The sequence below is a fragment of the Ambystoma mexicanum genome, chromosome 2p (genome assembly GCF_040938575.1).
Source record: "Ambystoma mexicanum isolate Mex_15411 chromosome 2p, UKY_AmexF1_1, whole genome shotgun sequence".
Classification (NCBI taxonomy): Eukaryota; Metazoa; Chordata; class Amphibia; order Caudata; family Ambystomatidae; genus Ambystoma; species Ambystoma mexicanum.
The window spans coordinates 557629128-557655131 of record NC_090923.1 but is presented as its reverse complement, the minus strand read 5'-3'; the positions used below and the strand labels follow the sequence as shown (position 1 = coordinate 557655131).

Here is a 26004-nt window from a genome sequence, read left to right as displayed (position 1 = left end):
TAAGGGACCATGGAGTTAATTACGCCATCGTAATTTACGGTGGCGTACTTAACGCCTTCCCCACTCCCATTATGCCCTATGGGGCAAAAATGGGAATGGGGAAGGGTAAATGGGGATTGGGGACTTACCGCCCCGCCAAGGTCGGAATGGGGCGGTAAGTCCGCCAACCACCATGGCGTAAACATAGTTTACGCCATGGTGGTAAAGTCACGGCCCAGGCGGTAACTTACCGCCTGGGTCGTAATGAGGCCCAATGTGTGTCCATTTGTATCTGTCTAACTCCCCACACTCATATTTGCTGTGAACATCTCAGTGTCTCCAATGAAAATGTCAGTATAATAGTTTAAATATCATTCTGACAGCCTAACTCAACCATCTCTCAAAGCTGGTGGTCATCAATCGCAGACAGATTTTGACCTGTTTTGACAGTAGTATTGTTATGTATGAAAGATGGCAGGCTTTGAGAACTCCAAACTTTTGCAGGCAATGTACTGTCCTCCACTCTTCCTCGTCCCGGTACTTATATCACGAGGCCCCTGCCTCCGACATAGGACATTCTTTTATTTCTTTAAATCCCTATAACTCTTCCCCCACATCCACGTCACTCAGAATTTTTCCTGCCTCTGGCAGGTTGGACTTTTTTCCCGGTGCGGGGCGCCAGGGAACACTGATTGCTGGCCCCCTGGTGGGGCTGTGTGGCAGGGCCTTCGGCTCCTTCAGGTGCAGCGTTGCTCCCGGCCCCCTGCGGGGCTCGGGGTCCCGGTTGAGCAGGATTGCCTCGGACGGTTTTCTGCAGGGCTATAGGCCGGTACGAGGACATCAAGGCCTCGGTCCTGCAGGCCCTGGGATGCGGTAAGGAGTTGGGGGTTTTGAGAATGTTTGTGCCCTGATTCTCCTGCCGATGGGGCCGTGCGTTCTACGACATGCCGGCTCTTTTTTGATGGTATTATCCCGACGTTGCTCCGGAGGCGGATGGGCTCTGCCTCCAGTGGGGAAGGTGCAGCGTTGCCAAGGGAATCGTTTGTTTGGTTTTCCCTCTTGGTTGATGCCTTCTGGCCTTTCTTTATGTGTATGGCCGGCTAGTTGGTGTTTTGTTTGTGTCTGTGCTGGCCATGGGTATACATTCTGCTACACGCAGACACCTTGTCCTGTCCTCTTCCTCGTCTTCCTCTGAGCTGCGCGGGGGACGGAAGAAGGAGGCTAATATGTTTTTCCTTGTCCAGAAAGGAATTGATACTGCTAAAGCCTCATGGAGGGAGTCACAGCCATGCAGGGGGATCCCGGTAGCTCAAGATTTAGAGCATGGGGCCACCAGTAACAACATGTAGCATTCAAGCCACCTCTCAGACGTGTGAAAGTAAAATGGCAGATTGAGGCTCAAGTCAATGCTTTAAGGGATTCTCAGAGCCCCTGGTGCCAGTGGAGGGGGCTGATCCTTCTATTCACTGGTATAGGTATACCCCAAGGATGGGGTTGCCGTTTGGTGTCTGATATCCGGGAAAGATTGCAATGCCCCGCTTTATGACCAAACTCTACCCATTGCGTGGGGGCGATTTTTTTGCTATCAGATCCTGTAGAGGTTGATGGTCTCACCAGCCTGGTGTGTCGCTCCTCTGTCGGGTGAGGAGGCCATGGCCATGGGGGTTGGTGTGTCTGCCCGGAGGCATGTACATTTGCAGGTTTGGGTGACAGACGGGCTGTCCTGAAACTTCCTTTTGATGAGGCCAAACTTTTTGGGGATTGCCTGGAGGATAATGCGCATGGAGGGTTTAGGGCTGGCAAATATGACGATGAATTGCGGCGCAAGCCTGCTTCAAAGTCCATGGAATATTCCCATAGCTCTCAACTCACACGCTTTTGGTGGGTGTCACCCGCCTTGTAAAGGGCTGACTCACCCGTCAAGCCTCCTGCACGCCCATTCATTCCAATGGGCGTCTCACCCGCCAAAAACAAAATTGGGTGATTTCACCCGCCTTTGTGACACAAATGGTTGAGAGCTATGATATTCCTCTGGCAGGTGCAGTGACTGGCAGGTTTTTCCCTGGCTGCCCGTATTTTCGGAGATCAGGGGCAGGTCGGGGGCCTCCATGCTCCTTTCGTCCTGGGAAGTCCTGACGGTTTGGACAGGCCGGTGGTGGGCAGAGCCGGCTGTTTTTCCGGTATGGGACCAGTGGTTTTCGGCTTCCTGGGTTCTGTACTCCATTCGGAGGGGTTATCAAGTGTCGTTCCTGTCTCCACCTGTCCAGGTTTGCATGGTTAGGACTTTGGTACCCAGCTCACGGACCAAGAGGTTGGCCATGGAAACTGTTCTCTCTGAATTATTGTTGTAGGTGGCCATCATGCCTGTTCCTCTCCCTGTTCGAGGTCGGGTTTTCTACTCACGGGTGTTCCTGGTCCCCATACCTTCAAGGACGTATTGCCGGATTAGGGGTCTCATGGCCCTGAACTGCTTTGTCCGGACGGGACTCTTCAAGGTGGAGACTTTGCAGAACATTCTCCGGATGTTGTACAGAGGGGATTGGATGACGTCTCTGGAGAATGCTACCACATGGCTCTCCGACCCTGGCACATGTGGGTTTTCTGTTTTGCAGTGCGATCCCGGCAATTTCAGTTCCGAGTGCTCCCATCCGGGTGGCGATCGGTTCCCAGAGTGTTCTCCAAACTGATGGCTCCCCCGGTGATGCATTTGCTCCTGTGGGGAGTTCAGATGTTTCCTTAACTGGACGATTGGTTGACCAAGGTGTCCCTACGGCAGACACTCATGGTTGATCTCCAGTTGGTCTCCCAGTCCTTGCAGGACTGCGGGTTTCTGGTGAACTGGCGGATGTCTGAGCTGGCGCCTTCTCACGATCTAGTTTTCGTCAGGGCTCGGATTTGTGCCAGGTTTGGGGGTGTTCCTGTCCCAGGAACAGGTCCATTGCTTGCTGACTGTTCTGGACAGGATTGTCTGGAGGCAGTATGTCTCGGCTCGAGTTGCTGGGGCACACAACATTCTTGCGTGCTTCTGGTTCCTTGGGCCTGTCTTTGTTTACGTCCTCTGGTATTTTATCTTCTCTCCCACTGGCTCCCGACATCAGAACCTTACGGGGCTTTTGGTTCCAGTGTCCCCAGTGCTGTGGAGCTCCCTGCTATGGTGGTTCGGGGTGCCGAATCTCCAGGCAGGGGTGTCCCTGGTCCTTCCTCCTATTACCACTCTTGCTTCCGACACCAACAGAAGAGGTTGGGGGCATATTGGGGGTCCTCTCTGCTCAGGGGTTGTGGGATTTGGAGGCGAGCCATCGATCATCCATTTGGAGGGTTTTGTGTGCCGTTATCTGGCATCTGGTATACTTCGAGGTGTTTCTAGAAGGCCAGGTGGTTTTTGTCCCGACGGACAATGTGACGGCCTTGGCGTACGTCAGCCACCAGGGGGGTTCCAGCCACTCCTTGAGTACCCTGGCTGCTCGGGTTGGTTCTTGGGGGGTGGACGCCCTCTCAGTGCAGTAGCCTCGGGGTCTCCTTTGTGCTTTCCACCCCTTCCCCTTCTGCCCTGGGTGGTTCAGCGCATCAGGGCTACTGTGTTGTTGGTAGCTCCATTTTGAATCCGCCAGAGGTGGTTCCCCTCTCTGTTGGAGCTTCAGTCCCGGGGCCCTTGGCTGGTTCCGAAGTTGCTGTGTCCTCTTCAGGTTAGGAGTCTGGATTCTATGGGTGTTATGGCTGTTGCTCGGTCTAGGTTGATGTCTCAGTGGTTTTCAGGTACTGTGGTCGAGTCTATCGTGAATGCTCGTTGCCCTTCTACTCTAAAGGCGTATGGCAGGCATTGGGTCCTTTTTCCGGGACTGGTGTTGGTGGTCTGGGATCCCTCACCTGTGTTCTGGTCTCTCCGCTATTCTTCAGTTCATCCGGGAAGGTTTTGGCAAAGGCCTGCCAGTCTCCACGCTTTGTTCTCTGTGGGCTTCCATTAGATTCCTCTTGGGGGGACTCTGATGGCTGCCTGGATGGGGAGGTGTTGGTGGGGTGGTTGTTCTGGGGTTTTCTTCTTCCCGCCCCTGTGCGTATAGAGGGCTTCCTCCTTGGGACTTCCCTTGTGTCTTAAGATTGCTTGAAGAGCACCTTTGACCCCATTTCTGAGTGTAACATCAGACGTCTTACACTGTAAACTGCCTTTCTTGGTGCTATCACTTCTGCCCGTAGGCTGGAGGATGTTGGGGCTCTATATTTTCACCCCCCTTTTCCTGAGGGTGCTGCTGTACTCAGTGGCGTTGAGTTGTGATCCGAAGGTCCTTCCTAATGTTGTGTCTCGGTTTCACACATCTCAGGATCTGGTTCTCCCTTCCTTTTTCAGGATCCATGAGCACCATAGGAGGTGGCTTAGCATGCCGTTGATGTATGGCGGTCAGTGTTGGAGTATTTGGCGAGGACTGCCTTTTTCCGCCTCTCTGATAGTGTACTGGTTGTTTTTTGTCCTACTGGTGCCGGTTCCAAGGCCTTGTGGTCTGCGTTGGCCGTTGGATCCAGGTTGTTTTCTCCATGGCCTATGTGGCGGTGGGGCTGCATGTACTTGTGCATATTAAGGGGTGGTCCACCAGGGGCATGCAACCATAAGCGGGGCATTCACAAGACACCTGTTGTTGAGGGCCAGTGAAGCACTCCAAAAGCTATTGTGTAATGGCACTGCCTATTAATAAAGAGGCAGAAACACTTTACAGTCCCTGGCATCTGCTACCGCTTACACCTGTAAACTTATCAGAGCAGGCAAGCACTTTCTCTCTGACAACAACTGCCTCATCTTAGCGAGAGCACTAATCCTCTCGAGGCTCGACTATTGTAATTCCCTCTACATTGGAGCAAATAAATCCATCACCCACCGAATTCAAATTCTACAAAACAACGTCCTGCGAGCCGCCCTCGGTATCTCTAAAAGATTGCACATTTCAAAGATCAGACGCCAAAATAACTGGCTGTCTACCCAAAGCAAAATCCACCTTAAAGTAGTGTCCTTGGTTCAGAAAGCCCTAAACAATGCCGCACCGAGTCATCTTACAAATAAATTCACAAAAAGAAACCATACGCGCCCAGTTAGAACCGCAAATCCCAATAGCCTCATCATTCCAAGATTTAGACTAATTAAGGCGGGGGGGTAGTAGCTTCAAGGTTCAAGTGGCCCAATTATGGAACTCACTGCCAAACCCTCTACATGAGGAACAGCCCTTTCTGAAATTCTACATCAACCTGTTGAGGTCTACCAATGATTAGCCCATTGGTGCACCATTATCCCCAGACAAGCCTAGTATTTACACACCAATACCCTGCTCTAATTGACCCTATGGACCTCCTCACTCTGCCCACCTGGTCGAGGAGATAATGTCCATCCAGTACCTGTACATATACTGTCCCTACTACATTTTGTAACCATGTCTGCCTTTTGTAAATTAAAATTGCCTGCTACCTGTGATATCTGTATTTGTATCCTGTACTCTGTATGTAACCAATGCTACCCTGTAACTTAAGCTTTGCATTTTCTTGACTATTGCGCCCGGTTACTTTCGGGTCTGCCATGCATTATAAATGAATAAAACAAACAAACAAAAAAACAAACTGTATAGAGGCCCCACAAACATTAGATGGCCTTTGCTGGCCCCCAAAAAGCAGCCGGGGCTGGTGATGAATGAAGAAACAGCTCTATTGTGTAGAGGCCCCCGAAATATTCCATGGCCTTTGCTGGCACCCAAAAAGCAGCTGGGGCTGGTGATAACTGAAGAAGCACCTCCACTTTGTAGAGGCCCCCAGACATTCCATGGCCTTTGCTGGCCCCCAAAAAGCAGCTCAGGCTGGTGATGAATGAAGAAACAGCTCCACTTTGTAGAGGCCCCCAGACACTCAATGACCTTTGCTGGTTTCCCAAAAAGCAGTTAAGGCTGGTGATGAATGAAGAAACAACTCCACTGTGTAGAGGCACCCAGACATTCCATGGCCTTTGCTGGTCCCCAAAATGCAGCTTGGGCTGGTGATGAATGATGAAGTAACACTGCTGTGTAGAAGCCCCCAGACATTCCATGGCCTTTGCTGGCCCCACAAAAATCTGTTGGGGCATGTTGGTCCTAGAAACCATTCTGAAACAGCGCACCCCCGCCCCATAATCATTGGGTTTTGGTGTCCTCGAAATTCGATAGGGCGTGCTGCATTAGATGTATCATCTGCCATAAAGTCAAGTGACGCCCTGTGCTGAGCTCCACAATCCGCATTCAGAGAGTTTGTCTGCCCGGTCGTCCAATTGTTAAAAGACATTTCTGCAAAATCATTAAAATATAGAATCAGTATATTATAATGTTAATATTTACACCATGAGCCCAAATATAACATCCTGAATCTTGGCGGCCTTGAACATTTCAACTGTCTGTGTGATCTGTGAGACACTGGCAGACGCCTCATTATTTTATAAAAGTTGCAATTATATTTTCAATTCCTGGCACTCAATGAATAAACCCACAGTGCAACTCTTACATGTTTAAAAATACTAACACTCTAATTCAGCCTTGACATGTTTTCCAAACACCCTGGTGTATAAATTAATATAATGTATTTCAAAACAGCACCCACAGGTCCGCCACAGACAATAAGACTGCACAGGCCCATTTATAAAATGCAATCTCCAGCCATATACAATCAGTGTCTTATAATGTTAATATTTACACCCTGATTCAAAATATAACATTCTGAATCTTGGCGACTTTAAAAATGTCAGCCGGCCTTCTGATCTGTGACACATTGACAAAACAGACATTCTTTTATAAAAGCTGTACTTATATTTTAAAATCATGACAGTTAAGAAAACAACACGGTATCGCCCGCTCAACCAACACAGACAGCAGAACCATCACCGCTGCCATGCGCCTATTTATAAAATTGTGTTGTAGCAGCTGCATTGGTTCTGCTGTCTGTGATGGTTATGTGGTTCTACTGTCTGTGATGGTGTTAACTTTAGAGTTAGTTGTAACTGTGGGAACGTAATGGCTCACTCAGTTTCCCCCCAACACCACACAACAACTGGAGATTTCCTACCTTGTCTTCAGTAGTGAGATGAGGCTATCAGGAGTTCACCTGTTACACCCTCCCTTCGCCTCTAACTCGGCAAATGAAGGATGCGGCAGGGAAATCCTTTGTAAAGGGGAAAAACCCTGTGCCGCTTGAGAGCGTTGAGTTAATGGGATTTGACAAGACTTCTGCTGCAGCCTCGAGGTGGAAATGTTTCAGCCTGCGGGTTTCTCCCGAAGGTTCTCCGATAGTTCGCCGATTGCTATGCCGATTCTCGGAGGTGGGTTTGTTGAGAGGTTCGGGACCGGCGGGAACTTTGGGAGAGGAAGAAAACAAGGTCAGTGATGTGTTAAGAGAAGACAGGTTGTAGGAATATGTAAGGGATTTGGCTCCACCTACCCAGTCTGAGTACGAAGGGGGATGTGAATGGCGATTCCCGGGATGAATGATGGGAGATGTAGTCCGGAGATTCCTAATGAATAGACACGAGGGGGAAACAATGAGAGGTAAGTATAGAACGGGGCTTCCTGTGTGATGAAATGTGAATCGAAGGGAGAGGGGAGGTAACCTACGGACTGTGAGCAGGTCTGAAGACGACTTTACCGGTAACGAGCTCTTGAACGCTATGAAGTGACAGTGATTGGTCGCGGTCAGCCTGGGAAAGAGAAAAGAGGATAGACAAGCAGGTTTCAATAAAGGGAGGAGGTGGAAGGTTGGAACCAATTCAGAAACGAAATTCCAGTATTTCTCCTAAGCGAAGACTTACGGAGCGTGACCACTAACAACAGTAGCAACGCGCTGAGTCTTCCATTCCGGCGGTTTAAGTAACGTGATCAAATCACCGGGCGGAGTTTCTTCAATGGATGGAATGGGTTCTAGACCGTCCATTCGATTCCGCGATGCCATCTTGGGAGTGACGGCTTGAATAGATGGCATGAAGCGCCACCGGCGCAGAAAAGACCACCGTTGGGAACGGTTCGTAACAGTATGCCCCCTGCCAAAGGAGGCAGCACCCGGTTTACCCGGATGCCGGCGATAGAAGGCGCGAATCAAGCGCGGAGCATGTACCGCAGAGGCGGGCTCCCAGGATCTCTCAGCCGGTGAATAGCCCTTCCAATCGACCAAAAACTGCAGAGACCCCCTGTGAAAACGTGCATCACAGATATCTGATACCTCATATTCGGGGCCAGAACTCCGAAGTATCGGAGGGGCTGTACCAGTAGGGACAAGATGAAAACGGTTCCGAATATCCGGTTTCAGCTGAGAGACATGGAAAGTAGGGTGGATCCTGCTCCATGACCTGGGTAGCTCCAATTTGAAGGCCGCCAATCCCTTCCGCTCAAGCACTTTAAAAGGTCCAAAGTACTTATGGGACAGTTTAGAAGGGAAGAGTCTCCGGGGCAAAAACGTTCTGGCCAACCATACACGATCCCCTACAGCAAGAGGAGGATCTGGGGATCTGTGTTTGTCCGTCTGCGCCTTGCTTCTATCCTGTGCCACCTTCAAGGCTTCCAATGCCCTTTGGTGTCCTTGTCGAACGGAGTCCGAAAGCTTCTCCAAGCTCGGGAAGATTGAGGAAGAAGGGGAGACTGATGGAAATACGGAAGGATGAAAGCCATAGGTACAGTAGAAAGGGCTGACTTTTGTGGCCGAATGCACAGCATTATTATACGCAAATTCTGCAAGAGGTAGTAGGTCTTTCCAATTGTCTTGTGCTGCCGAAATATAGCATCAGAGGTATCCCTCTAGCGTCTGATTTAGGCGTTCCGTTTGTCCGTTAGATTGAGGGTGGAAGCCCGAACTCAGAGCTCGTGAGATTCCTAAGGTGTTACACAAATGTTTCCAGAACCGGGAGGTGAACTGGGGACCCCGATCAGAGATAATCGTGTCGGGAAGACCATGTAAAGAGAAGATACGATCCAAAAAGACTTGGGCCATACGTAGGGCAGAAGGTACAGATGGAAGGGGGATGAAATGTGCCATTTTAGTTAACGAATCCACGGTGACCATAATGGTGGAACAATGGTCCGAGTCTGGAAGGTCCACAATAAAGTCAGTGGATATAATTTGCCAGGGTCTATTGGGTAGTGGCATTTGCACCAATTTCCCCACAGGTGGTCTGCGAGGAACTTTAGTCTGTAGACAAATTGCACAGTAAGCTATGTATTCCCGTACATCCTCCTTAACCGTGGCCCACCAAAAATGCCTGAGGATCAGTTCTATGGTATTGGAGATTCCTCTATGCCCAGCGATCCGTGAATCGTGGCATAGTCGCAGTACCTCCAATTGAAGGGTTTCATTAGGGATGAACAGCCTATCTCCTTTAAATAGGAGTCTGTTGTTAACTGATAACTCTTGCTGAGTGGTAATGTCTGGATTGACCGTCAACATCCTCTGGGTATGATCTCAGATTTTCTGTATGAAGAGATGTATGACTGGAATGAACTTAGCAACGGGGAATAAGGGCTCCGGTTTAAAGCTCTTATGGTCCTTGCCCTCCCGTCGAGATAGAGCATCCGCCTTTAAATTAACTCTACCTGGAATGAAGGTAAAAGTGATTCGGAACGGTGAAAAGAAATGTGCCCATCGAGCTTGGCGACTATTGCATGTCTGTGCATACTGCAGGGTTCGTAGATTTTGGTGATCCGTCCTCACTTCTATAGGGTGTTGCGCTCCCAACAGCAGATGTCGCCACTCCTCAAAAGCTCTTTTTATAGCCAGGAGCTCCTTCTCCAAGACTGTGTAGTTGAGCTCCGCTTGAGTGAGGGTTTTTGACAAATATGCTACTGGTCTTTCCATATTCTGTGCATCCGGCTGTAATAGGACCGCTCCAAGTGCCGAATGGGAAGCGTCTGATTCCACTATAAATGGTCGGTTTTGATCTGGAACCGCCAAAATGGGTGCTCTACTGAACACGGATTTCAAAGCATTAAAGGAGGTCTGGGTTTCGGGATTCCAAACAAATGGGACCCCTTTTTTGAGCAAATGTGTAAGTGATTGAGAAAGAGAAGAGAAGTGTGGAATAAACCGTCTATAAAAGTTGGCGAATCCCAAAAACCTCTGTATGTGTTTGATGGACTTGGGGGATGGCCAGTCCCTAATGGCGGAGATCTTTGTCAGGTCCATAGAAATTCCTTGCGGTGAAAGGACATCCCCCAAGTAAGTGACAGAAGTTTGATGAAATTCGCACTTTTCTATTTTACAAAATAGATGGTTATCTTGCAGACGGGAAAGGACACTTTTGACATGTTGAACGTGTGTAGTTTCATTGGGAGAAAAGACCAGGATATAGTCCAGATAGATGATAACATAATGTAGCAATATATCTGCGAACAAGTGGTCCATGAACCTTTGGAACACTGCGGGAGCAACTTGGTACTGGTAGTGACCAAAAGGGGTGCGGAAGGCTGTTTTCCACTCATCCCCGGATTTTATGCGTATCAAGTGGTAGGCTCCCCTGAGATCTAGCTTGGTGTATATCTGTGCACCCCTGACCGCCTCCAATATGTCAGGTATTAAGGGCATAGGGTACCTGTCTGGGACTGTAATTTTGTTCAACCCTCGATAATCTATACATGGGCAAAGTTCGGCAGTCTTTTTTCGGGATAAAAAACAAAGAAGCTGCTGCCGGGGAATTAGACTCAGTAATCAACCCGTTCTGTACATGTGTGTGTAAGTAATCTTTCAGTACTTCCTTTTCCTTGGCAGATAGTATATACATTCTTCCAAAGGGGAGAGGACTGTCAGGGATTAGATCGATAGCGCAGTCATCTCTGCGGTGTGGTGGAAGAGAGGAGTACTCTGTCTGTGCAAAGACTTCCTGATATTGTTGGTAAAGAGGGGGAAGAATCTTCACCTGGTGGAGCCCCTGGTTGGTTGTGTATTGGTTTAGGGACGGGCTGTTTGATCTTAAGCAGTGTTGAACACAGTGTTCCGAGCCTAGGAACAAAGTGCCGGCAGCCCAATTTATGTAAGGATTGTGTTTCCTCAACCAAGGTAACCCTAAGATTAACGGGTAATGGGCTGTTTTGATAATGTCTAATACCAGTGATTCATGGTGATTAGAAATGCTTAAATTTAAAGGGCCAGTATGATTAGTAATGGGTCCTGAGGTTAAGGGGCTACCATCCAAGCTTTCCACTGGGATTGCTATGGGTTTTGCTCTTCTCGGAATACCATGTTGTGCTGCCCAGACATCGTCAATAAAGTTCCCTGCAGCTCCACTATCTATGAGAGCAGACACTCTTTGAAGCTGTATGTTGTCCCAGGATAGGGTCACTTCTAGCACAATCATGGCGCTTTCTGGGACAGGGTCGGGATCCGAGTGTATGGCCAATAGGGAACCGGTAACTGTCAAAGAGCCCTGGACCGTTGTTCCCCTCACGGCCGGGCGCTGGCGTTTCCCGATTTCCTTTCGGGAGTAAGGGGACACTCCTTTACCATATGTGTACTAGCCCCACAATACATGCACAAACTTAACGATTTTCTTCTGGACCTTTCTTCTGGAGAAAGAGGACCTCTAGTGGAACCTAATTGCATCGGTTCTTCTGTTACTGAAGTCTTGTGTAGAGGGACTGTCCCTTCAGAAAAGGCTTTTTGTGAACGACCCTTGCGTCGTTCTCGCTGTCTTTCCTGGAGGCGATAGTCTAGTTGCATTGTTAATGCAATAAATTCCGTTAAGTTTTGAGGACTGGGGACTCGTGAAACTTCGTCCTTTAGGTCTTCAGATAGCCCTCGTCGAAATATGGTAACTAGAGCGTCGTCTGCCCAGGAGGTATCGGCGGACATCTGCTTAAACCTCGTAATGTATGTCAAGAGGTCCTGACTTCCCTGTTTAAGGTCCAACAGCCTCTCTTGTGAGGCTATCGTGATTTCTTGCCTGCCAAACATGCTTTTGACACTGTTGCAAAAGGCAGGGTAGGAGTCCAGAATCGGGTTATTATTAGTGACAAGGGGGGTAGCCCATGCTAATGCTGCGCCCGTCATTTGGGCGACCATATGGCCCACCTTGTCGCGATCCGTAGGAAAAAAGGCTGCCTTAAAAGCAAACTGAACTGTGCAAGCCTCTAGGTATTCCTTAACGGCATGTGGATTTCCATCGAATTTTCCGAATGGAAGTGGACCCGGGGGAACCTCTGAGCTATGGGCTGAGCGACCCACCTGTTGTCGCAATATTTGGTTTTCCTGTTTAAGCTGTTGGACCTCCCCTGAGAGGGCTTGTACAGCCGACATCAACTGTTGGACCTGCTGCTCTATACTAATTTGCGGTGAGGTAGGGAGCACCAAGAGAGTCAAAACGCTACCCAGCTACCACCCACAGGCGTTGCTATCTGTTAACTTTAGAGTTAGTTGTAACTGTGGGAACGTAATGGCTCACTCAGTTTCCCCCCAACACCACACAACAACTGGAGATTTCCTACCTTGTCTTCAATAGTGAGATGAGGCTATCAGGAGTTCACCTGTTACACCCTCCCTTCGCCTCTAACTCGGCAAATGAAGGATGCAGCAGGGAAACCCTTTGTAAAGGGGAAAAAACCCTGTGCCGCTTCAGAGCGTTGAGTTAATGTGATTTGACAAGACTTCTGCTGCAGCCTCGAGGTGGAAATGTTTCAGCGTGCGGGTTTCTCCCGAAGGTTCTCCGATAGTTCGCCGATTGCTATGCCGATTCTCGGAGGTGGGTTTGTTGAGAGGTTCGGGACCGGCGGGAACTTTGGGAGAGGAAGAAAACAAGGTCAGTGATGTGTTAAGAGAAGACAGGTTGTAGGAATATGTAAGGGATTTGGCTCCACCTACCCAGTCTGAGTACGAAGGGGGATGTGAATGGAGATTCCCGGGATGAATGATGGGAGATGTAGTCTGGAGATTCCTAATGAATAGACACGAGGGGGAAACAATGAGAGGTAAGTATAGAACTGGGCTTCCTGTGTGATGAAATGTGAATCGAAGGGAGAGGGGAGGTAACCTACGGACTGTGAGCAGGTCTGAAGGCGACTTCACCGGTGACAAGCTCTTGAACGCTATGAAGTGACAGTGATTGGTCGCGGTCAGCCTGGGAAAGAGAAAAGAGGATAGACAAGCAGGTTTCAATAAAGGGAGGAGGTGGAAGGTTGGAACCAATTCGGAAACGAAATTCCAGTATTTCTCCTAAGCGAAGACTTACGGAGCGTGACCACTAACAACAGTAGCAACGCGCTGAGACTTCCATTCCGGCAGTTTAAGTAACGTGATCAAATCACCAGGCGGAGTTTCCTCAATGGATGGAATGGATTCTAGACCGTCCATTCGATTCCGCAACGCCATCTTGGGAGTGACGGCGTGAATAGATGGCATGAAGCGCCACCGGCGCAGAAAAGACCACTGTTGGGAACGGTTCGTAACAGAGGGTTCTGTGGTTCTGTGGTTCTACTGTCCGTGATGGTCAACTGTGATCTCCAACAAATTTGAAAGAACTTGCAGTGAATATATTTGGTATAAACGCGACTTCAAAAATGTCTGCATCACCATATAAAAGTGATGCCTATTCCCTTTATCAATGTCTTTTTTTTTCTTGTAAATATGTGCATACAGGTTCGGGCCCTAAGCGAATTTGTATAATTTTCACTTTGTCACTGTAAACAAGGCTCACCACACCTATTCTATTTGTCAAGAGTCAACAGTTAAAAACCACACCGCACAAAGCACCTATAGCGTGTGTGCAGAGCTGTTTTCCTAGAACCAAAAGTGTTGTGCACTTTCTAAATACTTATACATCTCTAATACCCTCTTCAACCAAAACAAATATTTGTTTTAAAATAATAAATATGTTATATAATAAAACCGTGGCTGCTTTAAGCAATCTTCCCTGTGTCTATATAACTGCCATGCCTGTTAGGTTTGTCAATGGCTTTTTTTTCTTCTAAAAATGTATTCATTTGTAACATTGTTTAAAGCAGCATTGTTGTTGTTTAGTGCTGTCATTAAAAAAAAAGTGGGATTTCCTTCACAGTGCCTCGTGTGTGCATAGTCGGAGCTCAACATTTTTAAAAAAGTTCAATTGCATAAAACCAAGTGAATATTTACAGAAGTTTATAACCGGCATTATTGTGCGCGCTGTGCCAGCTGTGTATGTGGTGATAGACCCTAGCCCAAGCCTTTCATTTCACATAAAAAATATCCCCGCTGCCGGAAACTTCATAAACCAAGCTCAACATTTAAAAAAGTTGAATTGCCTAAAACCCTGCATAACAAAGAGCCTCTCCAACAAAACAAACATAAAATGCGGATTACAAAATGACCCTATTGCACCAGGCAGATTCCAGAGACAGTTTTTTCATTTCTAGGCGCACATTAACTTAAACATATAAAAATGCAGGCTGGCAGTTAATCCTGCTTGCACATAGAGAATTGTCTGCTTACCACATACATTAAATAAAAATACACTTCTGTATATAAAAATATAGGCTGACAGTTAATCATGCCTGCAGCTAAAGATTACATACATTTTATTTTAAAATCTCTGTTTGCACCGTTAAACAAAAATACACAGGGCTAGATTCTAGAACATACACTTTTAAATAAAATGGTCTTCACATCGTGTTTAAATATTTTGCACTTTTAAAACACAGCTATTTACTTACAAGCTTGCTTTAAATACATCAAATCAACTCACTTTTTAAAAAGTAGAATGCCTCTTTCATCACCGGACTAGTAGATGGCCTGGGGTCCAGGGTCTGTAAATTTCCTGAAATCCACAGCAATGCTCTAGCAGGGGTCCGAAGTCGGGTTTTAAAGACAGCCAATTAGTCACCCTCAGCAGAACACTCCCCCATCTGGCCTATTTCACGTGCAGTCTGCTGCGGGCCTTTGAAAACCCCTAGTCACAGTGAGTTTACAATACAATGGGGTCAGTCAGATAGCTGAGTCATAGCGCCTGGCCTCGTGTGTGTCGTCATCTGTGAATTCTCTGCCCTGCTGCAGCATCTTCATCGATAAAGGCCAGCTGTATTACTGTGAGCAATGCGTTTTGCACATCAGGCAGAATGGCAGAATCCAGTGTCCCAGCATTTTGCCTGTGTGGGTCTGTGTTTTTCTGTAGCCCTGGAATTGGATCTTAACTTTTCATTTAAAAACCCTTATTCTCATTCTATCCAAAATAATGCTGGTAAACTATATATTCACAGGCTGTGTAAATCAGCTGTTTTAAAAAAATCTTAGCTCAGCTTTTGGCATAATATGTTCACAATACTTTAGTGTCAGGGCATGCCATGGCAACTTCACAATGCTGTCCCAAAAAAATGTTGTTCTCAAACATTTTTGATGTCCGCTTTTTCTATAAATCCGCTATAAATTTGATATAAAAAATGTTATCAATTGTGTTTAATTTTGATATAAAACATTTTGATATCAAAAACTTTAAATTTGGATCTGAAAAAATCTGATATAATTTTGACATCAAACATTTTTGATAACAAATGCTTTTTTTAATTTTGATAGCAACAAAACAAATCTGATATTTTTATATCCCAACATTTTGATATCAAATTTTTTAAAATTTGGATAAAAAAATATAACTTTGATATCAAACATTTTAGATATCAAACTTTTTAAATTTTGATATAAAAAAGTGGTATCACTTTATATCAAAATACACAAACACACTTCCTATAAATACGATATAAATTTGATATCATTTTGATATCATTTTCATATTAAATTGATATTAAAATCTTATCAAAAGGGGGCAGGACTTAAGACACAAAGGGGGCGGTCCCACCTGTCAACATTTACTTGATGAGCAAAGGGGACCCCATGTACTACTAGCCTGCCATGCTCGTGGGTTTTCAAACAACTTTGCGGCCTTACGTGTTTAGTGTTGTGTGGGAGGCACGGGTGCCTCGGGGAGTTAAAGGAACACATAGCGCCGATTAAAAAGTGGGCCTCATCACGAGTTGGGTGGTATTCCAGCTGGGATACTGCCCTACTTCATTTGTGTTAGCGCCCATCTGTCTGGCGGTATTACTGCCGGATCAAGAGTTGGGTGCTAACTGTTACTCCCCATGCACGATTGGGTACATTGGACCCAATAGGGAATTTTCAGCCCAATTACTGCGCAGTAATACCGCCAGTGGTAATTGTGCCAAAAATGGGAATTTTTCCAGTGTGTTTACCCCCAGCTTGGAGCTGGAGCTGGGGGTAAACACGCCAGACATGAGTTTGGGCGGACGCTTGAATGAAGCGGTAACACCGTTACCCCCGCATTTAAGGGCTACCGCTCAACTCATGATGAAGCCACTCTGCTTCGCAGTTAGCGTGTGACTCCCCGGCTTCCCGCCATTTATTTCGATCAAGTCTCGCCTTGCACGGTGACGTGATGATAAACATAACTTCCCTTTCCTTTCCTCATAACAAATAATAGTTACCAACATCACTTCTGCAACTGTCTCTTTACAAATGTCAACGCTGTTAGTCTTAGTTATCCTGGAGGGCTGGGTGCAGCCCTCAGGTGCTACCTGCCCTTTTGCCAGGCTGGCTGCCCTCCACCTGGTCATCCGCAGGTGCCTGCACCGGCTGTTCATGCTCCTCTTCCCCGGTGTCCCAGCTGGCGTCGATTCTTATCAGCTCTTTCTGCTTTTGGTTGGTTTCGATCATCTGGTTGTCTTCCCTGGTGTCCGCTGGTCCCTGAAATTCTCTCTCAAATTTAGGTCTGTTTAATTTTACTGCCTGCCTTCCTGTGAAACCTGGGCTCTTCTCCTGTTATCCAGGTCTCTCAAATCTAGGTGTGCTTAATTTACTGCCTGCCTTTCTGTGAAACATAGGCCCTCCTCCCGTTATCTAGGTGTGCTTAATTTACTGCCTGCATTTCTGTGAAACCTAAGCCCCTCTCCCATTATCCAGGTCTCTCAAGTCTAGGTGTGTTTAATTTACTGCCTGACTTCCTGTGAAACATAGGCCCTTCTCCCGTTATCCAAGTCTCTCAAATCTAGGTGTGTCTAATTTACTGCCTGCCTTTCTGTGAAACCTAGGCCCTCCTCCCGTTATCCAGATCTCTCAAATCTAGATGTGTTTAATTTACTGCCTGCCTTTCTGTGAAACCTAGTACCTTCTCCCGTTATCCAGGTCTCTCAAATCTAGGTGTGTTTAATTTACTGCCTGCCTTTCTGTGAAACCTAGTACCTTCTCCCGTTATCCAGGTCTCTCAAATCTAGGTGTGTTTAATTTACTGCCTGCCTTCCTGTGAAACCTAGGCCCCTCTCCCGTTATCCAGGTCTCTCAAATCTAGGTGTGTTTAATTTACTGCCTGCCTTCCTGTGAAACATAGGCCCTCCTCCCGTTATCTAGGTGTGCTTAATTTACTGCCTGCATTTCTGTGAAACCTAAGCCCCTCTCCCATTATCCAGGTCTCTCAACTCTTGGTGTGTCTAATTTACTGCCTGTCTTTCTATGAAACCTAGGCCCTTCTCCCATTATTTAGGTCTCTCAAATCTAGGTGTGTCTAATTTACTGCCTGCCTTTCTGTGAAACCTAGGCCCTCCTCCCGTTATCCAGATCCCTCAAATCTAGATGTGTTTAATTTACTGCCTGCCTTTCTGTGAAACCTAGTACCTTCTCCCGTTATCCAGGTCTCTCAAATCTAGGTGTGTTTAATTTACTGCCTGCCTTCCTGTGAAACCTAGGCCCCTCTCCCGTTATCCAGGTCTCTCAAATCTAGGTGTGTTTAATTTACTGCCTGCCTTCCTGTGAAACCTAGGCCCTTCTCCCATTATCCAGGTCTCTCAACTCTTGGTGTGTCTAATTTACTGCCTGTCTTTCTATGAAACCTAGGCCCTTCTCCCATTATTTAGGTCTCTCAACTCTTGGTGCGTCTAATTTACTGCCTTCCTTTCTGTGAAACCTAGGCCTCCCCCATACCCCTGTTATCTAGGTCTACCCCACTCTCATCCATGGCAGGGGGGCGTGGCCTGGAGCTCATGGTGGACAGAGGCTGAGGCGCAGAGCTCCGGCCGAGACGCTGCATCTCGATCCTTTTTCGCCGTGAGCAGACGTACCTCCGGGGCCACATTGGACCACGGTGGTGCAGAAACCGAATCTTGTCAAGACACAGTGTCTCCGATAAGAAATCAGGACGCAGAACGTCCACAATTCCGCCCGTTCTACCCTACCCCCCCGTCACTTACGATGGCGGCCGCTCCATGATGCCGCATCAATCCAAGACCAGGCAGCCAGCTAGTCCCGCCGCAGCGCCCGCAGAAGGAGAGAGAAGTCAAGACCGCGGTCGCGGCACACGTGAACCTCGCTGAGGCACTGGAGACCGCTGCGCTCCGCTGGCCTTTGCAATCCGAAACACGCTGCAATCGTGTGCTGTCCCCGCGAGAGGGTGAGACTCCACACGCAATGCATCGGGCACCAGACAGCCAGACACAGCTTTATCCCGCATCCGACCGCAGAAGCCCGAAACACGCTGGAAAGCGCAAGATACTCTGGGAAAGTCCAAATCTACGAGAGACGTACAGGGGAAACCATGAGGAGCCACAGCATCGGCTCCCCGGCAATGGTGTGATCACTACGCTCCTGAGTCCTGCGGAAAGCAAAGCCAAAGTCAATGAGGTGAGGAGGCCTGGGGGGCACGCTACCAGAATTAGGGGCTACACGAACTACCACATGGCTTCGTGCCTCGCGGCACCCTGACCACAAGCCCACGGCGTCCCACCTACAAGAACCACTAAAGGAAAGGGGGCAATAATCCCAACCTCCTGTGCGAGACCCTACACCCCCAACATTGGGTACGCCCCCCAAAAAAAAGTCCATTAGCAACAAAGAGAAGCCAAAATCATTTGGAACACTCACACTACTGCGCCAGAGGTGCCGCAATTTGCTTGGGGCCCGCGCCTCTCCAGGCAACTATAACAGCACAGCCCCCAGCCATCTACCGGACCTGAAGACTCAGCAGAAGGGCCGCAAGCGAGAATAGAGGCACGACTCTCACTAGGCAGGCCCAGCGATATAGCACCAAGACTTTAACATGTCCTCCAGGAGCAAACCGAAACCCCCCACAATGGACACGTACGTCACCACCAAGCCAAAAAACTCAACCACCCCACAACCTCACACTCCAGAACCCGCACAAACAAAGGGCGCCGACTCCGCCGAGAGTCAATCCCAAGTACTGGAAGCCATAGCATCGCTGCGCGCATTTATCGATTACAGAATAGATGAATTTAAGTCAGACATTCAACTGATGCGCCAAGATGCTAGAAACTTAACAGAAAGGGTGACGAACTCCGAAACAGCCATAAAAGAGACAACCGAAGAAACTGTTGAATTGAAGACCAAGGTCGCAGATCTTGAAAGGCAGGTCGCCATCCTCGAGGCCAGAGCCGAGGAAGCTGAGGGACGTGCTAGACGGGGCAACCTCAGGATACTGGGAGTGCCGGAAGGCGATGAAGGCCCGAACCCAACAGCATATGTAGAGGCCTTCCTACAACAAGAAATAGGCGCAGGAAACCTTACACAAGGCTTTGCAGTTGAAAGGGCACACAGGTCCCTGCAGAAGAAACCCCCCCCAGGATCCCACCCTCGCCCGATAATCGCCAAAATACTTAATTTCCAGGACCGAGAAACCATCTTGAGGCATTCCAGGGAAGAGGGCCCCATAGAACGTGGCAACGCCAACATTTCTGTCTACCGAGACTACACTCCAAAGGTGCAAATGGAGAGAAACTCATTCGTACCCATCAAGGCCAGACTCCGGCAACTGAACCTAAAATATATGTTACTCTATCCATCGAGACTAAAGGTCATCTACAAGGGCCGTGCAATTTTCCTAGAGTCCCCAGCAGCCGCCAATATGTGGATGGAAGACAACAACCTCGCAGATGCGGGGACACCCATCCCAAGGGTAAATGATGAAATCCACTTATCCACGCATCTGACACATAAGCGCATACCGCACCACAACCATGCAACAACCACAAGCAACTTACAACCAAGGAGGTAACCTACACTACTATTAACCAAATAGATGTGGCCCTCGCTTGGCCTCACACCAGGCACAGGACCTAGCCCCCACGAACAGACCAGGACAGGTCAGTTGCCTGCCCGACCCCGCTCGAGCTCGATACCCGGATGGGACCTGACGGCGGGAGAGCGCCTGAGCACCGCGAGAAAAACGCAGTCGCTGGGCGCACCAGTTCCAGTTTTGTTAAATGTTACTCTAGTTACACAGTCTTCACGCTAACGCAACCAACAAGGCAGAGGGCAAGACCACCACGGATCACAAGCAAGATCAGAGCTAAGAACCGAGTTCTGGGAACCACCGAGGATAATCAGCAACCGCTGAGAAACGTCAAACAGGGCAGACGCACGGAGTACACCAATCCATCCCAATGGCGACGCAATTGAAAGTGATAACGTGGAATGTACGGGGCATGGGATCATACTTGAGAAGGAATCGGATCCAATCCTATCTCCGCAGGAAGAAGGTATCCATTGCACTACTCCAAGAGACCCACCTGTCAAAGGAGTCTTCGTCCAAATTGGCGGAGCGATGGGGAAGCACCGCGAAGGGAGCACCCTACTCTAGTTATGCTCGAGGAGTTTTCACATGGGTGAATCCGAATGTGCCATTCTGTCTACTGGGCTCGGAGGCAGACACTGAAGTGTCTGTATAGTGGACTCCTACGTTCCACAACATGGAATTCTCTCACACATCAAAAAGCATTGTGCCAAAATGTCGCACCACAGGGAAGGGACCTTCATATGGGCTGGTGACTTCAACTGTTACAGAAACGGTAACATGGATAGATCCACACCCCCCAAACAACCGCGAAACGCCGCCACTTAGCACTAAACGAAGCATTAGATCACCTCAACTTGGTTGACATTTGGAGGGAACAACATCCCACTGAAAGAAGCTACTCATATTACTCGGCCCCTCATAAGATCCACACAAGGATCGATTATCTGTTTATCAACAGAGAGCAAACCACAATGGTGGACGCAACAGCATACCTAGGCAGATCGATCTCTGATCATTCACCATTAATCATGGAATGGAAAATAAGGGGACCCAGACCACCGATCCCGACATGGAAAATGCCCGTCGCAGCCCTTACGGATCAAGAAATCAGGGAAGCCCTCGGTAACAAACTTGAGGACTATATGGACATCAATAAAGGATCTGTATCAACCTGGGGTACGCTCTGGGAAGAGATGAAGGTAGTGATAAGAGAAGAGGTGATATCAGGGGCTGGAGGCATCCGGAAACGTCTGACGGCGGAGCTAGAAGAACGAGAAGCTGAAATAACACACCTCGAGGCATGCACTGTCGCCACCCCGGAAATGGAAGAGACCTTACAAGAAATTTGCAAAGAATGTCGTACCACCTGGGACAGGTTAGCCAAATTTGACTTTACAATAAACACCGCCAAGACCCACAAAGAAGACGATAAACCAGGCAGACTACTAGCCTGGTTATGTAAACGTGAACAACCAAGACACACTCCTACAGAGATCATAACTGAGAATGGGACAACATGCAGGTCCCAACAGGGTATTAACAACGCCTTTGCAGAGTTCTACTGCAAACTATACTCCCCCAACAGGCAAATACCCAGAGAAGAAATTATGAACACCCTGGAAGAGATTGTGCTACCGAGGCTATCCGAGGAACAGAGAGAAGCTTTGGAAATGGAGATTACTACAGATGATGTTAAGGAAGCTATCAGGTCGCTGGCCACCTGTAAGACCCCTGGCAGTGACGGCCTCCCGCACGAATTTTACAAAGCTTACGAGGATATCATTAAACCGATACTTCATGAGGTCTACACGGAGGCATACAAAGTAGGGACACTCCCTAACACTATGAAAGAAACAATCATAATCCCCATGCTCAAGCCCAACAAACCACCTATGGACTGCGATTCATACCACCCACTAGCAATGTTAAACTACGACAGTAAGATCCTAACCACTATCCTAGCCAACAGACTCGCAAAGTTGGTGGGAACCCTGATTCAAAACGACCACAATGGCTTCGTCCCAGGATGCAACACCACAGCCAAACTAAGAAGACTCCAACACACCATGCAGTACTCTCACTCGACGCCGTCAAGGGCTTCGACTCCATATTCTGGGAATGGCTGGTCGAGGTGCTAAGGGAGTTTGGATTTGGAGAGGGTTTTGTGAGATGGATCAAGGTGCTCTACAGCTCACCGATGGCAAGAGTGAAAACCGGAGGGATGATCTCGAAGCCCTGGGAGATTCAGAGAGGTACCAGGCAGGGATGCCCGCTATCACCGATGTTATACATCTTAGGCTTGGAACCAATTGCCATCTATCTTAGACAACAGTTCTTCGACGCAGGTATCAAACTGGGCAACCAACACTCCATAATATCCCTATACGCCGATGATGTACTCTTGTATATAAAAGACCCACAAACAAACGCACAAGTCATACTAGACGTCCTCGACAACTACGCACTTTATTCAGGAATCAAGTTTAGCAGATCGAAATCCTGTGCATTCCCACTGGCACGACTCAGAGGCCTGGCAGAAACTGATTTATCAGTAGTGGGGATAAAATGGCAACCCGAAGCATTCCGGTACCTTGGAATAAACATCCATCACACCCCGGAGCTCACACATGACCACAACACTGAAGTGGCTCTGAAAGAACTCCGCAACTCCATGAAATTCTGGTCGAAATTGCCACTCGTAATGATGGGATGGGCGGCCATTACAAAAATGATAATTCTCCCCCGTTTCTTATACTTCTTCACGAAAATGTGTTACTATATTCGCCCCACCTTCTTCAAGACACTTGAAAAAGTAATCCGGGACTTCCTATGGGGCCCGTCCAGACATAAACTACCCCTCTCAATTCTCACGCTGCGACCAGTGCTTAATTTGTAAAAAAATAAGTGCCAGTGTCCAAAAAATATTTTCCCCATAATGCCACGCGGGGCGCTGCCCTCAGTGCGGGCGCGCGGCCCACGCCAGTTCAGTGCTAGACCTAGATCGGCCCACCACCACCCCATCACACTGCTGCTGCTCCATGCTGCTGACATGTGACATCTGACAGTCTGTTAAAGGTCACCAAGTATAGTTAATCAGTTACCTCTAGGAAGAGCACCCTCCACTCGGCCTGTTCTTCAGTCACCTCATCCAGGTGTTTTGTGTAATCAATTTACTCTCAAGCCCTTATCAGTCATCACATCTCATAAATGCATCCCCCCGCACCCTTCCTTCAAGCATGAGCATGGTGTTGTTGGGGCATACAATTGTCTCGAGTCGGGCACCAATGAAAAAGTGGCCAAAGTTGCAAACGACAATTCATTCCTTGTGTGACAGACTAAGTAGTACCCACAGGGGGAGGCTTTTTGATAACATGTGAGGCATATTGCGCATTTTAAAGAGTATTTTTTCAGTGACACTGGCCCAAACTACTAGCCGAATAGTGAAGTAACTCGTCAAACTGGCCCACATGGGACAAAAAAGTGACCCACATGGACCAAAAAAGCTGGCCCACAGTAGCATTTTGTGTTTTTGGTTCGTGCATTGCCCTATAGGCCAGTCCGAGCCGGATGCGATCTTTGCCCTATAGGCCAGTCCGAGCCGGTGCTATCTTTTCAATGAAAATGAAACAATCAGCCCCTGCATCGCCCGAATCCTTTCCGGTACTCTGCCGGGTGTGCGTTTTGAGGTGAAGGAAGCAGTGCAGTATGTTAGTGCGGTGGTGAGAGGCATAGGTGACAAGACCATGGCTGCTCCTGCCTGCAATCAAAATGGTGTCAAATGGGCTGACGGGGGCCCGAAGGATCAAAATTATGGAAAAGGATATATGCAAGTGTAAAAACCTGCACATGGCCTTGTGGTGTACCGTGTACTGCGTTGTGAAGGGGGGCTAAACGCACGTCACGTGGGCCAAGGATTTCTGGACCCCCACCAACCCCCCCCGAGGATATTGCGGCTCCGCTCAGGTGATGTGGGGCATGGGGCTGGATTGCTAACTGACACAAACGAAACTGCACGCGCTGTGCAGTCGTGAGGGGCTGTGCTGTGCACAGTGTCCTGGAAGGCTGTCTGTGCACGTGGGGACCTGGGGGGCTGTGCACGTGGGGACCTGGGGGGCTGTGCATGCGGTGTCCTGGGGGGCTGTGTATTAGTGATCCCCTCGGCTACCTGTGCACGTAGTGTTCTGTTGGGCTGTGCTCACATTGTTTCAGGGGTCTGTGGCTGTGATCATGGAGTCTAGAGGGGGTGGGAGGGCTGTGCTCACAATGTCCCGGGGCTGCGCTCATGGTGACCTGGGGGCTGTGCACGTAGTGTCCTGGGGGGCTTTGCACGTGGTGTCTTGGGGTGACCCATCCCAAGTTCAATACTCGCAACTTACCCGAGACACGAGGGTCACCCGGCCACTGCCACCCCAGTTGGACTCTAATACAAAGGAGTCACAGACCCAGCTGGACTCAACCAGGGACGAGGACCACGCAGCCGCACATGCCCCGCCCGGTCCTGGGCCTTGCTGCCTGACCTACCTCAATCACTTTAGGCTACCTTCCGTGGTGCTGCCTGCCACCGCGGCCATGCTGATGACAAAAATAGGTGCGCAGCGGCCCCACGGAAGGTAAGATTTTAAAAGAAAAAACGTATATTTGGGCGGCTGGGGCCCATCACTTTCTAAGTGATGGGCCCCAGTCGCCACTCAAAAATACTTATTTCTTTTAAAACCTACCTTCCGTGGGGCGGGCCTCGGCCACCGGCCCCACGGAAGGTCAGGTTTTAAAGAAAAAAGTAAAAAACATACTAATTTGGGCACAATCCACGGGCCCGCACCGCGACAGAGTCATCCGACTCAGCCTGCACCACGGCAGCCCTGCCTGGTGGTCACAGAAATTGGCCTGGACCTGGCACTGCAGTCAGCAGCACACAGGTCACACAGACAGAAGCCTGGGTGCGGACGGGGCCCCTGGCGGGGTCCTGACTCGTGGGCAGTCAGGACACCACCAGGGGACCACGCCGCCATCCAGGCCCCGACCTGGGCCTTCCTTGCCTGATCACTGTGACAGTCTGAGGGCAGGCTGCTGTTTTACGGTCCAGACTTACCTGCTTTGCCGACTGGGACTTGGTCTTCTCTCCTGTCTGGGCCTCAGTGTGGGGGGGGGCGCACACTGGCACAAATGAAAAAGCAGGCAGAGGTGGGCCCCAGGAAGCAACTAGGCCGCAGTGCAGCAGGGCAGGCTCTCTCTCACACGCCACGCCTAGACACCTTCACTTCACAGTAACTCGTGAAATGAACGTGGCGCCGCGCTGCCTCCTGTAACAACAACACGTCTCTGTGTAATTTCACTGGCCCAGAAGAACACCCAAAGAAAACTGCACATTCTGTGTTACTATACAGAATGTATCAAATACTGCATAGAAACAACAGAATGGCAGTTTTCATTGGCTGTTGTTTGCAAATTGTTGTTCATTGCTATTGCTGGCCCCTCCCAGGCCCAGCCACCCATGGCCTGCACCTGCAATCATGAGGGATCACAATGACAAACAAACCCAATGATTTATAATGAAGCAAAGTGAAGTGGAAGAACAAATAAAGCAATTGCACGTGCGCTGGCACCCCCATGATTAGTTCCGGTGCCAAAAAAAGAGTGCCGGTGTTGGGCACCGGCAACCACCACCACAAATTAAGCACTGGCTGCGACACAAAGAAGGCAGAATACAACTCCCCGACTTTCAGATGTATTACTTAGCTGCACAGCTTAGTCATGTGACAAGATGGCTTCAAGATGAACAGAATAATGAGTCCGAGCTACTAAGGCAAATACCCTCCAATCTTTTCCCCAAGGGAAGTACTCTGGAACCCACTCAAGCAGACACAGAATGTCCCAATGATTGCAAAATTGGGCAGACAGATCTGGACCAGAACTCGCTCCATCCTACAATCGAGCCATCCATATTCACCCAACTCTCCCATCCTAGTGGACGCATGCAAGACCACGACGGACCTAAA

General features: G+C 48.8%; 1 protein-coding gene across 1 annotated transcript in view; it reads right to left on the bottom strand.

The window, feature by feature from the left end:
* Positions 1 to 26004, bottom strand: part of RRP9 (ribosomal RNA processing 9, U3 small nucleolar RNA binding protein) — a 679329-nt gene that overhangs the window by 568291 nt on the left and 85034 nt on the right. The gene's annotated exons all lie outside the window — the stretch shown is intronic.